The following is an 18,719-nucleotide window of genomic DNA, read 5'->3' as shown; positions in this document are numbered from 1 at the left end:
CTTGCAGTCTAGACGTAGCCTAAGAGTCAAAAGCTCTGCCCAGTGGTCCCATGAAAGAAACTCCTACTCTTTGAAAGGAAATGGTTTTAATAGGCCTGGGTACAAGGGTAGCTTTCTTATGTTTCATGGCTTCCCCACTCCTCTGGCTTGCATGACAGGCAGTAATACCCTGTTTACACTGAAATGTCCAAAAGAAATTCTTAACAATCTGGGCTCAAAGTCTTTTACCTCATGTGCCCAGTAATAGGGATAGTCACGGTAATATTTAGCAATTGTTCTCTATGGCTGTGTCTACACTGGACACTTATTCCAGAAAATCAGCCGCTTTTCCGGAATAACTTGCCAGCTGTCTACACTGGCCCCTTGAATTTCCGGAAAAGCACTGACGATCTACTGTAAAATCATCAGTGCTTTTCCGGAAAAACTATGCTGCTCCCGTTCGGGCAAAAATCCTTTTCCAGAAAACTGTTCCGGAAAAGGGCCAGTGTAGACAGCACAGATTTCTTTTCCGCAAAAAAGCCCCGATCGTGAAAATGACGATCGGGGCTTTTTTGCGGAAAAGCGCGTCTACATTGGCATGGACGCTTTTCCGGAAAAAGTGCTTTTCCAGAAAAACATCCTGCCAATGTAGACGCACTTTTTCCGGAAATACTTATAACGGAAAACTGTTCCGTTTTAAGCATTTCCGGAAAAGGATGCCAGTGTAGAAGTAGCCTATAAGTCTGAGGTATACGGTTGTGGATTATCCTTTTACTCCTCCCCTGTCTTTCCTGGTGTATACATATACCCAGTTAATAGTGTCATCATGACTCAGGGTATGTCTACACTACAGCGCTAATTCGAACTAAGCTAATTCGAACTAACGCATCCAGACTAAAAAACTAGTTCGAATTAGCGTTTTGCTAATTCGAACTTGCATGTCCACATTAAGTGGACCCTGAACCAGGGTTAAGGATGGCCGGAAGCAGTGCCGGCAGGGCATCAGATGAGGACTTAGAGCGTGGAGCTGCTGCCTCAGGCTAGCCGAGGGCTGTGCTTAAAGGGACCTGACCCCCACCCCGGACAGACAGCTCTCAGGGGTGCCCCGCTTGCAAAGCAGTCCTGTCTTGGAGTGCCCTGAGTGCCCACACTGTGCACATCACAGCACTCGGCCATCAGACCGGCTGCACTTGCCGCAGGCTGCCATCTGGGGAGAGCGGGCAATTGGGGGGCTGCAGGAAAGCTTCCACCCCCAGAAGCCCGCAGAGCCAGCCCAGTCCTCCCCATCGGGGGCTCGTACCCCATTCCTCCCTCACCTCCTTCCACTTACCCTTCCCTAGCCCCCCTTCCTGATGTACAAAATAAAGAAAACGTGTGGTCAAAAATAGAATCTCTCTTTATTGAACAAAACTCGGGGAGACTGGGAAAAGGAGGTGGGAGAGGGGAAGAGAAAGCGTGGGAGAGGGGAGGGCAACTACAATGATCAGAGGTTTGGAACAGGTCCCATATGAAGAGAGGCTAAAGAGACTGGGACTTTTCAGTTTAGAAAAGAGGAGACTGAGGGGGGATAGGATAGAGATCTATAAAAGCATGAGTGGGGTGGAGAGGGTGCATACAGAAAAGTTCTTCATTAGTTCCCATAATAGAAGGACTAGAGGACACCAAAGGAAAGGAATGGGTAGCAGGCTTCAAACTAATAACAGAAAGTTCTTCTTCACAAAGCAAATAGTCAACCTGTGGAACTCCTTGCTGCAGGAGGCTGTGAAGGCTAGAACTAGAACAGAGTTTAAAGGGAAGTAAGATCAAGTCATGGAGGTTGGGTCCATGGAGTGGTATTACCCAGGGGGTAGGAGTGGTGTTCCTGCCTGAAGTTTGTGGAAGGCTGGAGAGGGATGGCACGAGACAAATGGCTTGGTCACTGTCTTTGGTCCATCCCCTCCAGGATCCCTAGGGTTGGCCGCTGTCGGCAGACAGGCTTCTGGGCTAGATGGACCTTTGGTCTGACCCAGGACGGCCATTCTAAGCTCAGGGCTCAGGGTCGGGGGTCTCAGTGGACCACCTTGATTTTCATGCAAACCTGCTCCTGGGTGGCCAGGCTGGCAGCTCTCCTGCCCTAGACGGCCGCTTTCCTGTGCCTAGTGTGGAGGTTGTGGACGAGGTCCACGATGTCCGCACTGGACCAGGCGGGTGCCCGCCTCTTGCGGTCCTGGGCAAGCTCCTGGGAGCCGCCAGCCTGGTCCCGGGAAGAGGGGAAGGGCTGGGGGGCATCGGGTGGCTGGCTCGAGCCGTGCCAGGTGCAGGCCCTTAATTCGAACTAGTAAGTTCGAACTAGGCTTAGTCCTCATGGAATGAGGTTTATCTAGTTCGAACTAAGCGCTCCGCTAGTTCAAATTAAGTTCGAACTAGCGGAGTGCTAGTGTAGCGCCTTTCAAAGTTAATTCGAACTAACGTCCGTTAGTTCGAATTAACTTTGTAGTGTAGACATACCCTCAGAGTCTAAGATCACTTAATAGCATGTTTTATGTTCTTGAGGCCTCAAGAAATGTGGCATGGTATTTCTGGATGCTATACTCCACCTGCTACTAAATGGTCAGAATGCTGCACTAAATGAGCACAATCCTGCTCCTTCAGTACACGGACACACAAGCCCATGACCCTTCATCCTGCAAAACATATAGAATTCTCTCCGGTTCTGTTATGGGCCTGCTTGAAAGACAGCTTCTTTAATGTATGCTGTTGGACAAGCCCGGACTATCCAGATTAGACATGCAAATGCGGAATCTGGGTGTTCCTCAGATTTTATCATGGGCCTGGCTGGTGCACGTCACAAGTTTCTCTGCTCTCTTGTTTATTCTCCAGACTGAATCCATAATCTCACCGTTTCTGGGTCTTTTCTTTGTGCCCCATCTCCCAGAGTCAAGCAGTTATGTGAGAGCCTCGGCTTTCATTTTTAAAGCCAGGAAGTTTCTAGCCCTCATGCTTGCAAAGACAAGTCAGACAATGTGACCTGTGGCAACCTCAAAGGCTCAGAAACCAGAAGGCAAAGAAAAAGAACTCGAACTTTGATATTGTTTTTTTAAAATCTCATGACTTTTGAATGATTGTGTTGGGCAACACGGCAACTAGTCCTGCGGTTGTGGTGATTAGAAAAGGAAAGAGTGTTCTCAGCTGTGGAACTCAATGCCAACAGAGATGAGGCTGAGTGAGAGGTCTTGCTACCCCGGCTTTATTCATCAGGCCTGCTCCTAGAATACGAGCCATTACATTGCTGCAAACTGCCAATGCTACTTCTGGGAATAACTGCCTGGATTTAATTTCTCCGAAGTAAACAGCTTTTATTCAAGGGAGAAAGTGAAAGAACTTGTCCCTCTCCTAACGTTACATAATAGTGCCTTGTGACGGGCCGACCCCGTCACCTGTGCCAGGTCCGGGCGTGCTGGAGGCTTGCGCTGCGAGCAGGGAGCCGGGGGAGCGCCGGCTGTACTGCCATGCATGCACGGCAAGCCAGCGGCTGCTTTTAAGCACGGCACCAGTGCACCTGGGCGAGGGGACACACCCGCAGGGCGGAGAGCGAGGCGGGGGACGCGGAGGGGAGAAGGAGGAGGACGTCGCCGGACCAGGGAGGGGTGCTGATGGCAGGCGAACCAGGGAGTGTCTCCCTGCATCGCCCAAGCAGCGGGGGGCAGGCAGGAAGCAGGAGCGGAGCACCCCTGCCCAGACTGACGGGGCTCCGGACTGCTGAGGATCAGCCAAGAGACTCCCGCCAGGAAGCCCACGGAAGCCGCCCGAAGCTCGGAAGAAGCCCTCAGATGGAAGAGGTACCCAGCGCTCCTTCCCATGTAGGGTGCAAGGCCGAGATGGTGACTCCCCTCGCGGAACCGAAAGGGACCCCACGACGCCGAAATAGTCTATAGAGGGAGGGGCCCCAGGGCATAAGTAGGAGGGTGCGAGTCCTACCGGAACCCCCCGGTACGGGAGAACCCTACTACGCCCTATTGGCCTACAGCAAACGGACAGAGAGTAGGGGAGGGCCCCTCCATGAACTGAATGCGGGCCCACCCTACCCCACACTCCTGCGGGGTTAAGAGGGAGGGGGGTGGTTAACCCCATGACAGATGGTGGAGAATGTGGGCACAGACCCACACCCCGGCAGAGGGGAGCGTGAGTAACCGATAGTGACAAAGGAGGAATGGAGGCAAAACAGTTGTTAGAGTGGCTGGCAGAGCAGCAGCGCCAAAACCACCTACTTCAAAGTAGGAATAAGAGATTCTCCGGAATAGGGCTTTATTCCCGAGGATCGGGCCAGTCTAGACGCTTTTTTCCAGCTTTTCCCCAAGCCAGAAAAAAGCGGCGGACATCTTTATTTAAATCCCGCGGCGGATATTTAAATCCCCCGTGGATTTCCCTATTCTGAAGTTGAAAATTAGCATGCCCCTTTCGGAAAAGGGGCCAGTGTAGACGTAGCCGGGCCCAGGGAGATTAGAAAACCCAAGAAAGTAGTGGATGATAAAACCTCAGTGAAATGAGTTCAAAAAGAAAGAAAATTTGTAAAGAATGAGCGAAATTCAGAAGGTAGAAAATCTTGCTTGAAATGTTATTATAAAATTGATTAAATTAACAAAGTACAAATAAAAACAGAATTCAAGAGAAAAGATACTGAACTGAGGATTGCAGTAGATCTTATCTCTGGAACCATCAAAGCCCACATTCCTAAAAATGAAGCTTAGAAACTAGTAATGACATCGGCAGAACAGTAATGAGTGGAGTTACCTACTCCACCTAAGAAGATTTCTCAGGGTATGTCTACACTACCCCCCTAGTTCGAACTAGGGGGTTAATGTAGTCATACAGAGTTGCAAATGAAGCCCGGGATTTGAATTTCCTGGGCTTCATCTGCATAAAGCCGTCCGGCGCCATTTTTAAATGCCGGCTAGTTCGGACTGCGTGCCGCGCGGCTACACGTGGCACGAACTAGCTAGTTCGGATTAGGCTTCCTAATCCGAACTAGCTGTACACCTCGTTCCATGAGGCGTACAGCTAGTTCAGATAGGAAGCCTAATCCGAACTAGCTAGTTCGTGCTGCGTGTAGCCGCACGGCACGCAGTCCGAACTAGCCGGCATTTAAAAATGGCGGCGCCGGGCTTTATGCAAATGAAGCCCGGGAAATTCAAATCCCGGGCTTCATTTGCAACTCCGGTTGCCTACATTACCACCCTAGTTCGAACTAGAGTGGTAGTGTAGACATACCCAAATGGAATAGCAGAGGTGTGACAATGTGTCCAGTTGCCAGGAACCACCTTATTCAACTAGGCTGTGAAAAGAAAAGTTGGGTGTTGCAGGCTTCAATAATACCTGTTATCTTTCTGTTGGTTGTCAGACTATTTTGCAATCTCTTATGAGATATCAACTCAGCATTTTAAGGGTTTTGCACAGTGAAAGCACTTTTCTTCTTTTTCTGCTTCTCATCCATGTCACGTTCTGCTATTTCCAAAAGAGGGTTCCTCATAAAGAGCTCGGAAGTTGTACAAGAGCAGGAAGTGTACTGAGAAAAGGCCTGGGGAGAAAGGCTATGGAGGTTTACTGGGAAATAAGGGTGGAACTAATCAAAAGGTAGCACCATAAAACAATATACAATGCACATGTTCTCTGTTGAGAAATTACCAAATGTGACTTATGTAACTCAAAGAACAGAATGTGTACTCTAATCAGCTACACAGCTGAATTAGAACCACGTCTATTTCCAAATAGCCATCATCTCAGAGGGCACAGCAGTAGAAAGGATGACTGGGTGTCTTTGCCAATTCATTTACATATTTGAGAAATTATGAATGATTTACATTAGAATAATGATTATGGGGTCACCCCAGGAGTTGTTGCTACAAAGAAGCATCCAATGGGATTAAATAAATCTGGCTATACATACTTTGCACAGATTATGTCATAGATGTTCCCATAAACTTTAGTAGTGCCCAGAAAAGGCAGAATTTACTAAGGATATGTCTACACTGCATTACTCTTTCGAGAAAGGAATGCAAATGCATCTGAGTGAAATTGCAAATGAAGCACGGATTTGAATTTCCTGCGCTTCATTCGCATAATCACATCCGGGCGCTATTTCAAAATATTCCATTTCGAAAAAAGAAACGCTGTGTAGATGCGGTTATTTAGAAAGAAAACTCTCCTTTCTAAATAACCCTTACTCCTTATAAAATGGATGACGTCTAGACTACATCCCTCTGTCAGCAGAGGGACGTAAATGCAGCACTTTGAAAGTGCAAATGAAGCCGGGATTTAAATATCCCACGCTTCATTTGCATAATCCCATAATGGTGCTCTTTTGAAAGATTTTGAAATTAAAACCGCAGTCTGGACGTGATTCTTTCAAAAACAGGGTGCTTTTTCAAAAGATCCTGTAAACCTTAAAAACCTCAAAAAATAAGGTTTACGGGATCTTTCAGAAAAGAGCCCCATTTTCAAAAGAACCACGTCTAGACTGCGGTTTCAATTTCGAAATACACTTTTTCAAAAGAGTGCCATTACGGGAATATGCAAATGAAGCACGGGATATTTAAATCCCAGCTTCATTTGCACTTTCGCAGTGCTTCATTTACATCCCTCTGCCAACATAGGGATGTAGTCTAGGTGTAGCCATGAGGTTTAATAACCGCGTCTAGACAGCGTTTCTTTTTTCGAAATAGGGTATTTCGAAATAGTACCCAGACGCGATTATGCAAATGAAGCACAGGAAATTCAAATCCACGCTTCATTTGCAATTTCGCTCAGCTGTATTTGCATTCCTCTCTCGAAAGAATGCAACAGTTCTGTAATTTGGTCATTTCACAGGAGAACCAAGATGGAATATTTAAAAGAGGATCCATGAGGCATTCCAGTCGTATTGTGATAACCAAGAAACTATGAAGTAACAAAATAAGACTATAGCTGTCACTGAAGATCAAGCCAATAGCTAGCAAATTTGACTTATTTGATTTAGTCCATTTCAGTGCTCAATAAACTAAAATGTAGTTGAACTTTTGAAACTGAACTTTTGTAATTTAAATAATGTTGATTCACAACTGATTTACAGGCAGTCCCCAGGTTACATCAATCTGATTTACATTGGATCCCTAGTTACAAACGGGGGGGGGGGTGGCGCAGCTAGTGCGGGGTGCCTCCCCCACTGTCACCACCTCCGGCGGCGCGGGGGGCACTTCCCCCCAGCAGACCAGGGAGACACAGAGCTAGCGCCCCCCCCCCTCAGCAGACCAGGGAGACACGGAGCTAGCGCGCGCCCCCCCCCCCCCCAGCAGACCAGGGAGACACGGAGCAGCTTTTCTCGCCGCGGAGGACGCGGGTCTGCTGGGGGGAACAAGACACCAGCCAAAAGGGGGCACCCCAGAGCGGAAAAATTAATTTCCTAGGGAACAGCAGGAGCAGCAGGCAGTGAGACCCGTTGTGTTACAGTCCCCACCTTGGGAGCAACAGCTCTTTCCCTCTTCAGCACTAGAGCTGCAAGTATCTTGTTAGCGTCACGTGAAATTAACAAGTCCCTTCCAGCCTGGCAGAGGTGAAGCTGAAAAATTCCCCAGTGATGTGGGTGGGGAGGAGCAGGACAGAAGGGAAGAGGGGATAAGCCCCAACCCCACACCCTGGCTGGAGTGGAGCAGGGTAAGGCCCGAGGGGATGGGTCTGGTTGCAAAGTGGGTGAGTGGACAATGAGGACCCACCTGTGGCTAAACTCCTGTTCCCAACACAGAATTTTTCTTTAAAATTAATCCTGTGGATAAATTCACACCCACACTTCACAGGAAGGGATTTCCATTTTCTGCTCAGCAGAATACAACAACAGCTTTGATTGTATCAATATTTCACTGTGCTCTCCAATGACTATTGATTACACTTAATACCCATTTCACTGAACCATCTGTAGCAAATTCTATTTGGAACAGTGATATGCACTGAATAATCCTTTTTTAGTTATAAAAAACAAAGATTCTGACTATTAAATGAATAACAGGGATCTTTCAGGTACCCCAAAAGGAAGATTTGGATATAGCATGAAACACTGAAACTTATGATCAATTTTTAATTAAAATATCAACCAAAAAAACCTTCATATCAAAACAGTATGTGTTTTTCTTAGAATAAGGAAGTTGTATGAGAATCAGGGTCTTTTCTACCTAACTCCAGCTCCCCGTCTCTCCCCAAAATATGTACCAGTTCCGACTTACATACAAATTCAACTTAAGAACAAACCTACAGTCCCTATCTTGTACGTAACCCGGGGACTGCCTGTATTACATTTTGAGATTATTTATAGCTAACAAATTGCATATAATTTAATTTTAGCTTCAAATTTCCAGTGATCATCTGTTTACACCTCTGTTAAGAAACCATGATTATTTAAACGTGTGTCCTTGAAACTCTATACCCATAAAAAGTCTGGCCGGTTCTCAACCCTGTATGCAAACTCAGGAGGAAAGAAAGAGAAAGAAATCTCAGATGTTTGGAAATTTGGCACCTGCATGACTGAGTATTTGAAAAAGGAGCAGTTAGACTAATGTGCACACAAACCTCCTCTGAGAATTAATAACTCTGCAACTTAAAAATATACTCAAAAGTCAATGGGATTTACATGACTAGTTGTGTGTTATGAGCTTAATCGGCTTAGGCTATTTTGAAAATCCAGCCAGGTGCCCAACCACATATTTGGATGACTAAATACCTTTAAAAACATGGCCCTTATAATTAGTCACTCCCAGACCTATATGCTTATGGTTGGCTCTTCCTCCTTTGTGAGCTGGAAAATGAAGTGGAACTGCTGAACAATAGCAGTATCCTTTAGTTGAAATATGCCTCTTATGTATGCAAAAGAGAATCTGCTGCATGAGCTCTGTGACCTTCCAGGAACTATTATAATTTGCCTTTGAAATCATTGTAAAATAAGTTCTGGTCATTTCCTGGCTGATTCTGTATTGGTCTGACATAAAAAAGTCTAAAGATACTAAAGATACTATGGGCCAGACTGAGCCATTCATTTTTAGGTTAAATAGTACCTTACTCTACAAATAGCCCCTTTGATTTAAATGTAGCCTTATACATATATTTCAAGTACACTAAAGGAAAGTGTTATGTGAAGTTATTAGCTACTAAACAAGAAACTCATTATACAGTCTCCTCAGTCACCTCTACACAAGCCAAAAAGCTTTTTTTAATGAAGTAGAACAGGAGGGTGTTGCACATCTGTTAAAGAAAAATTGGCAAATGATGCAGTTTGGGTAGATGTTTAGCCATAACAATGCTTGTTGAAGCTTCAGCAAATTTTCAGCATGTAGGAAAAGCTGCACTGAAATAACAGCGAATGAACAAATGATGCTGCATTGTCTGACCTTTTCTATTTCAGCTTACAGCTGCATTCACTTAGAAAGATTCTACATGATTTCACGCAGGACTTTTCTGCAAATTGCCCACAAAATATGTTGTTTTCATTAAGTCAGCTTAAAAAATCCACCATATTGTCTAGCCATTTTTTTCACCTGAAAAACTGTTTCTTGTGCATTTCTCTCCTTCTCTTGGTCCTTATTTGTTTAACTGTGTACTATTTAACTCCGCAGACTGCTTTGGGATAAAGAATTGTATGGCTATACAGAAAAGTTCTGTCATGTTGCATTGCTGAGCTCTATGTTTGCCTTAAACTCTTGTTTCTTTCCACCATTCTTACCTGCCAAGTCACACATATTTTCTACGTAAAGTACAAAGCCTCCTTAGAAATCACGTAGCTAAACAGTGAGCCATCTGTCTGTTGTCCGTTTCCCTTTTCTGCCACTACATTACTCCCTTTTAAGTGGCCCACTTGGGTAGCTGAACAGCTAGAAACATAAGACACAAGAATGATTTGAAGCACCGAGTGAACCATACATCTAAATGAATGCTGTATGTTGTTCCTTCTGTAAAGGAATCATTCCAACCTTTGCATGCTAATATATTTATTTAGCAAAAAATGATTGCTTCTGGAAAGGGTCAATTAATAAATGAAGGATTTTAGAACAAGCTTCCAGTAGAAATGTTTAAACTTTCGGTATCCTCAAAGAAACAGATTTCAGTAGAACAGACTGAATAATAGGACTGGAAAAATAATAAAACACATATTTACCCTAAAAACATGACAAAAGTATTAAGCATCTAGAGAGATTGTTTAGTGTCTCTGTTAATACAGTTTTTTTCTGACATGCTTGCTGTGCTTGACATAAAATTAGGAATGGGAGAATCATTAATAATACATCACTTAATTAAAGCCATCCCTTGTTTTGAAGAGAGATACAAAGGAAGCGAGGTAATAGCTTTTACTGAGCAATATAGAGCTCTTCTTCTCATCTGGTGAAGGAAACTGAGCTAAAAACAAGTTAGGACAGATTGTTAAGCAGAAGGAGTAACACATGTTGGAGGTGGTCACTTGAAATGAAGTGGGAAATTAGGAATTAGATATTATGCATGGACTCCAGTTGCTCACTTTGTTTTAAGTGACTGCCTTCAAGCTCCAACATGTGTTACCCCTTCTATTTAACAATTTGTATCATCTTGCATTTAGCTCACACACTCTGTTTCTTTCCCCAGAGCTCTGTCTACCTCTAACACACATACTGTCCACATCTGAAGTTGGTCCACTCAACCCTGTTTCTCTTGTATTCTGGGTCCAACACAACTACAATGACACTGTAAATTGTTTCTTTTAGTATGTTAGAAATTGGAGAATTCTCACCTATTACTGAAGTTTGTTTCCTCTTTTATGTATGGAGGGAGAACAATTCATACATATTTAAATGTTCCAACATACAAAATTTCTTAAAGTTCCAACCACCCCTAGAGAAGGTGGAAACAAGCTTAAGCCACCTTTGGGTCTTCAATAAAAGTCTGCTCTTGATCATTGTCTGGAAAAAAGGAATTATGTCTACTACATCCCAAATTTGGTCTACACAAAAATACGATTCTGGTTATAGGGCTGGTTGAAAATTCTACAAGAACATAAGAATGATCAGACCAAAGGTCCTTGTAGCCCAGCATCCTGTCTTCAAACTGGGAATCAGAATCCTAGGGCTGGAAGAGACCGCAGGAGATCATCGAGTCCAGCCCCTGACCAAAGCAGGACCAGTCCCAACTAAATCATCCCAGCCAGGGCTTTGTCAGTTGATAGGGGTCAATGCCAGACTCCCCAGAGGGAATAAACAAAACAGGCAATCCTTAAGTGATTCATTCCCTGTTGCCCATTGCCAGCTTCTAGCAAACAGAGGCTAGGGACACCATTCCTGCTCATCCTGGCTGATAGTCACAGAGGGTATGTCTACACTACCACCCTAGTTTGAACTAGGGTGGTAATGTAGTCAACCGGAGTTGCAAATGAAGCCCGCAATTTGAATTTCCCGGGCTTCATTTGCATGTTGCCGGGCGCCGCCATTTTTAAATGTCCTCTAGTTCGGACTCCGTGCCCCGTGGCTACACGCGGCACGAACTAGGTAGTTCGGACTAGGCTTCTTATTTCGAACTACCGTTACTCCTCATTCCACGAACTAGGTAGTTCGTGTCGCGTGTAGCCGCGGGGCACGGAGTCCGAACTAGCGGACATTTAAAAATGGCGGCACCCGGCAACATGCAAATGAAGCCCGGGAAATTCAAATCCCGGGCTTCATTTGCAACTCCGGTTGACTACATTACCACCCTAGTTCGAACTAGGGTGGTAGTGTAGACATAACCAGATAGACTTATCTTCTATGAATTTACCTAGTTCTTTTTTGAATCCTTTTATAGTCTTGGACTACACAACATTCTCTGGCAGGGAGTTCCACAAGTTGATTGTTTTCTTTGAAGAAATACTTCCTTTTTTTGTTGTTTGAAATCTGCTGACTATTAATTTCATGTGTTAACCCTAGTTCTTGTGCTATGAGGAGTTCATAGCACTTCCTTATTTACCATGATTTTATAGACCGCACCTAGATTTCCACCTAAATTGTTTTTAGCAACACATGTTTGAACTAAAAGCGTTGGCTTTCTCCAGAAAAGTGCCACGTTTTTTGAAAAAAATGAAGACTATATATTTTTTTTGGCAGTAATTCAAAATTTTCAGGTCCAAAATTTGGTTTTCAGTTACAAAATTTATTTTTCATTAAGTGAAAAAAATATGGAAAACACCCATTTTCTAATTAGATCTAATAACGATCAAACCAACACATAAATAAATTAATAGACTGAGGCAGTGAGACACTTCCTGTATTAAGTTGATTGGTCTGTTCGTTTTACAGTAATTTAGATTAAGGCTTGTCTGACTCCCTGTTTGATAATACATTTAATCAAAGAGTTTTCACCAGTGACCTCAGGGTAAGACAAATTACTACTTACCAAAGTGCAGACTTAAAACAAGTCTCTGATTTGGAAGAAACTTTTTACTCTGTTTCTTTCTCAGGTTTCTGCCTCTCTTCCCAATTTTCAGTCTCTTATGAGGCAAACTCACCACTCTCTTAGGCTGAAGACTGTAATTTCCTGTGGTCTTACCCTCTTGCTAACAAACAACACTGGTCAATGAAATTAAAATAATTCAGGAAGCATAAAATTCATATTGTGCAGCTGTGATGTAAATCTTGGATTTAAAGAGCATGTCTGGCCCCAGAAGATCCCAGTCACTCATACCTGTTGCATATTCTCACCATAGAGGCCCAAGTCAAAAGGGAATGATGCAGCCTAGCCAGAGTGGGCAGAGCAAGGGAGCAGTCTTGTGCTGGTAGCTTATACAGAGAGGCCATAGGCATGTCATAGTGCCTGGAGGAAACTTTGATGCAGAGCTACCAAAAGCTAGGAGCCTCGGAATGAGGGACTGAGATTGAAGACAAAGAGCCTCCAGGTCCCTGTTACCTAACAATCCCTTGTGAGTCCAGAAATCGTCCCTAGTTGTGTCTTTGGAGAATGCAGTAGGAGGTGAACCCCCCCCGGCTGCATATCTGAATAGCTATTCACAGAGCCCTGGGCTGAAACCTAGTGGAGAAGGGAGCCTCCAGGTTCCCCTGCCTCTGGTTGCAGACTCTACTGGTGGGTGATGCAGCCAGGCTTAGACACTGAATTCCCGACAACAGGTCACAATGCTGGGAGTAAAATCCCCCCCATAAAATAGGACCCTTGGACAACCTCTTTCAGATTGATGGAGCTGATTTTGCTAGCCACACTTCTGACTCACATTGTAATACCTCTTGAAATGTGACCCCAGTTAAGTGTGGGGGAGTCTATGCTCTAGATCTTACGGAGGGCAATTCAGTAAAGCAGGTTTTATCTCACTCCTCATTATGTTGTTTTTACTATGATCAACACAGGTAGCGGTCAGTACAGTTGCATTTGGACATTAGCGTAGCAAAGACCTTGGAGAACAGGTGACATGATTTGGCAGAAGAGAGGAACGGAGCTTGGCAAATGTTGTTTCAAGTGCAGAGGGCATTGTGGAGGAAGCTGTGGCATCAGAAGAGGGTGGACGTGACAAAAGAGTTTAGATGGAGTGCAGGGAGTGGGAGAAGGAAAGGGGTGTAGGAAGAAATGAGATCTGATGCATAGGAAAAGTGGAATTACACCCGAGGTATAAGAACAATGGTTAGGACAGAGGTGGGCAATAATTTTTGACCAGGGACAACTCCAAGATTTTGGAAAGTGGTCAAGGGCCGCACTCTTCCATGATATTAATGGAAAGGGTTTCTGGCCAGAAACCGGCCAATGGGATTGTGCTGGGGGCTGGAATTGTGCTGGGGGAGCTCCTCTGGGATCACAGTTTTTAAAGAGAAATGGCCCTACATCTCCTTTTTCAAGTGGTGTGCAAGGCTGAGGGGCAAGCACAGGCATCTGCCTGGGACTCCCCACAGTGTTCATGGGCCGGATTGGGTGGCTTATCGTGTCGAATCCGGCCTGTAGGCCGTATTTTACCCAAGCCTGGGAGAGAAGCTTAAGTTGTACACTTCCTCAACCAGAATATATTTAATATGACATTTCTTTCCAAAAACCCTCATCCAGGCTCTTCTGCTCTCTCCTCCATCCTAAGTGAGTATCAGGAAGGCCATTAATGAATGGGTTCATTTATGGCCTGCCTGATACTCACTTAGGAGCTGCATGTTCCCATGGATTATAAAGGAGCAAAGATCAGCTTTCTTGCCAGTCACTCAGATCACACCAACCCCCTGCTGAATCTCTCAACTGATGCTATTTTTCTGCTCTGTAACCAGTTTGAGCTTCTTGTCTTCACATTAAAGGTCCTTTAAAGCTCTGCTCCTCCCAGCATGTCTACTCTTGACTCTGACTGTGTCACACCCAAGGCCAACTGCGACCACCTCTCTCACATCGGTCTTCACCCTCCTTCCCCAGCCCTCTTCCCTCTCTAAGCCACTGACCTACCCTTCTTTAAACCCCTGCCCAAGACACACTTCTCTTATCATTCCCGCAAAAAAATCTGCCAGGAAACTTTGGGGAGACTTGTGCGTGGGATGGACACGTACACATTTATCCAAATTTGAATAGCCCTTCTTATTCTCTGTGAGGGCCCTGAGATTCTGGAACAAACTAACTTTCTTGTTCTCAAGTAGGCCACATTTGGTGATCTTCTGGCATGCTTCAAAAGACACCTGAGTTTTTGGAGAGGGCTAAGGGTGTGCGCCCTACCAGAATGAAAGGGCAGAAAGGAATTTCTGTGGGTGTTTGGCAGGCAAGGTTTCTGTTGTCAGCATTATTTGAATAAGGATTAATTGCATCCTATAGGTAATGAATGTTTGGGTGCCTTGAGTTTTAGATAGGCATCTTTTATCATTTTAAATCTAAATGAATAAAATAGGATATTTGTCTTCTCAGACTGTAAACTTTGTGCAAAGACCATATCTATCTGTATTTTTGTACAATATCTAGGCCCACAGGGCACCAATCCAGCATGGAGCTCTGTAATCAAATACATTAACAGTCAGGCAGACAAAGGGGAACGTTCTGTGAAAGATCCAGGAGGGTGGTGACACTGAAGGGAGTATGCTTGGAGTGACATGGTGGCATGGTGAGCCACCACAAGTGAGCTACAGCTTAGAGCAGAGTTTCCCAACATATGGGACCTAAATATGGGTCGCCATTACATTTCAAAAGGGTCGCCAAGTGTCTCCCCAAGTGGCTCTGCCCTCCCTCCTCACCCTATTTTTGAATTGCCTTGGGTCACCAAGTCTTCCTGAATTGTCAAAATGGGTCCCCATCTGGAAAAGGCTGGGAACTACTGGCTTCATGGGTATTTCCTATCGTATTTCTTACGACATTTTCCAGATGAGTTTGAGTTTGTTTCTTCACCAAGATGAAAAACAATTCTGTTGACCATGAGCTCTTCAGGCAGGGACTGTATGTCTGCCTTTGTTTCAAGCACTTAATACACTGTAAACCGCAATAAAAATTAGCTGCACAGTATATATTCTTTTGGCCTGGTGATTGCCTAGAGTGTGATCCCTGGGTAACCAGATCCTCCTTTTACTCACTTAGGCCTGATCTATACTCCGTGGGAAGGTCTAAGTAAGATATGCAACTCCAGCTATGTAAATTACATAGTTGGAGTCGAGGTATCTTACACTGTGTTTCCCTGCAGTCCACACAGCAGGAGGTTGACAGGGGCAGGAGTACTGGTGCTAAATTGAACCCCAGAAGATTGACCATGACAATATGTGCCCTTATTGTCTAGGCTCAAGAGGGTCTTAACAATATTTTTACAGTAACAAGCTCTGTTTATTTAATGTATATTGCACAATGATGACAACAGATGCAGTAATGGATACCTATTCCCTTGAATGTTTGGAGCTGGAGCCAAACCTTCCAAGTTCTTGGCTTAGCCCCTTCTCTGGGACTGCATCCTTTTGTTTATTAAGGACAATAACTAGTGGGGTTTCCATATAAATCATCCATGAATGCATCACTAGGGGATATTGTGCTTTAATCAGGTTGGGATGGGGCAGTTTTCGTTTTCATAAGGCCATGCTGAGCCTGGCAGGAGAGTGTGAGTTGCTAAGAAGCTTAGACTTACCCCCACCTGGGGCTTGCACAGTGCCAGCATTGCACTGCTGGGAGCTGGCATTACCAAGGGAGTAAACTGGAAACACATAATAAACAATTACTTTAATTAGAGCAGCTTTCCTAAAGCTAGAACATCAAAGCAGAACTTTTCATTCACCTGCAATTAACTGCCAACACAAATACAGATTTAATCTACCAGGTGAGTGCTACTTTGTGCTTATGTCAACCAGGTTATGTTGAAATCTGATGTCTTTTCCCTGTGGCAGATATTGTATCAGTGTTGGGCTGTTACCTAATTCTTTAAACCTTGTCTACAATAACTATAGGCCGATTGTTTCTCTGTCTTCTAAAATTTGTATGCTTCATTTCATATGGTATTTATCTTCTAAAATGTGTAACCATAATGATGTGATACAATGGTAGCCCTTGTGTTTAATAAAATGGTCTGATTTTATGTAGAAAAGATCATCTCTGTATCTGCAAGGTTCCTTTTGTACTTGCCAATACTAACTACAAGAAACACCAAATGCTTTGAATTCTATTATTTAACTGTTAGTACCAGACTAGTTACCTAAAACAACTAACATATTTTAAAGGGCTACTGATATACCACATGGTCACCCTTGTCTCTTCTTCCATTTAATCCTGACCTTGTCCATTGCTATCACTCATGATGTAACATCTAACCTTGGAGAGCAAATATTTTGGGGGTAGGGACCATGTATGTCTGTGAAAACAATGTGTCCTAAGAAGATATAATCATAGGTGGGGAATGAAAAATAGAAAGCAAGGAAGAAGCAAGTGGAGCGATGCTGAATAGTTACTTTATGTCAGTCTTTCCTAATAGGAGTAGAGTGAGGAGCTGATCACACCATGGTACAGATATCTAACTTTTGGATTTTTAGTGAAGAGTTGCCATGACTACACCCAAAGTGTAGTAAATACCCTTTTAAAACCTGCCTAACAAGACAGTATCAGCAGGCCCTTAAAGCTAAGTTTTACTTTGCTTCTACAGAAGTCTCATATTACTCTGGGAGATTGTGCATTAAGTCCTCCCTAGAAGGGTTTAAATTCAAGTGACCCTTCATATACTGCACACTAACTGGCCTGTGTCCACCCTGCTGGCATGCACTAAATGGTCCCTGGGAAGTGTTAATGTAGCCCTGTTTCAAACAGTACCACAGTAACACAATAGGGAACTTTTATTGCTAACCTCTGTGTCATGCAGCAATTATCACCAAACCCACAGGTTTGATCTGCTGCATTCCACAGGTAATAATTCCTCTCCCTCCTCCACTATTTAGCCAGAGGAGAGGGAGGAGGTAGCAGATGCTGTTACTGTCCTCAGCAAAGGAGAACAGTCAGTCCAGCTGTAGATTCCTATTAGAAGAGTGAAGTCAGAGGCAGCTAGGTATTGCTAACTATTGTGTGGGGGAGTGAAAAGTTCTCCAAATGGGAGGAGAAAGGAAAGTAGCCGGGCAAGATCTGAAAGCCAGGTTACAGCATCCCAATGCATACCAATTGTACATACAGACCTCACATAATGTTTGTAAGACATATACACAATGAGATAAAGGCAGAAACTGGCACAAATTAATTGTAGTCCTGTGACTCACTTCAGATAGTAGCGCTGTGTTCTAGAGTGAACTTCAACATTTTCAGAAGGGTGGCACAATGTACGAAATGAACCTAAGATTCCCTTCCATTTTCTGATTAATAGTTATAGATTCACAGCTGGATGCTACACATTCCAATAACGATTTATTGCTTCCCTCCCCAGAAGGAAGCGATGCTTTTCTAAAGCTATTTAGTGGTGCCTGCATACATTGATGTACATGTGACAGATATTGCAATCTTGCGCATTATCTTTGGGGACTGGATTGTATTTCCTTTATGAATGGTTTATGTATCACTGCGGGCCAGGGACTGTATGCAGCTCCAGTTTGGAGGGTTACCACAGCTCCTTTAGGAGCCAAAAACAGTAGGGGATGATTATAGTAAATCACTTAGGTTGTAAGCCTCCCTAGAGAAATATCAGTTCTGAGAAGGCTTGCATATACTGGCTCAGATTGGGTCTTCCAGAGACCCACAGAAACAGCAAGGGCTTTTGATATAGAAAAACTGGCATTAAATTGACCCAGCCACTGAAAAGCACCTTCTGTCGAAAGGGAATCTCAACTCTGTGGAAGGACTGGAAAGACTTTGGCCTAATAGTGCCCCATAAGACTCATGCTCAACTCTTGATATGTCGAGTGAGTCTTTAAATCTGTTTATTGTTTTTCTTATATTTTCTCTGTAATGATTTTACCTTAAGAATAAATGTGCTTATCTAGTTTCAGAGGGGTAGCCGAATTAGTCTGTAACAGGAAAAGCTTAAAAAACAATGAAAAGTCTAGTGGCACCTTAAACACTAGCAAAACATGTAGATCAGTGGTCCCCAACCATTTGGGGTTGCCGGGCGCCAGGGGGCGTGGCCGTTCGCCCGCCGGGTGCCCGGGGGGGCAGGGCCCCCCCCATAGCCGCATTCCGGGGCCGGCGCTCTCCCCTCAAGCGCCGCGCGCCCGGGGCCGGCGCTTCCCTCCCTCCCCCTCCCCCTCCACCAAGCGCCGCGCGCCTGGGGCCGGCGCTCTCTCCCCCAAGCGCCGCGCGCCCGGGGCCGGCGCTGGCGCTCTCTCCCCCCCTCCCCCAAGCGC

The sequence above is a fragment of the Pelodiscus sinensis genome, chromosome 9 (genome assembly GCF_052426305.1).
Source record: "Pelodiscus sinensis isolate ZL-2025 chromosome 9, ASM5242630v1, whole genome shotgun sequence".
Taxonomy (NCBI): Eukaryota; Metazoa; Chordata; order Testudines; family Trionychidae; genus Pelodiscus; species Pelodiscus sinensis.
Note: the sequence above shows the minus strand (reverse complement) of the source record.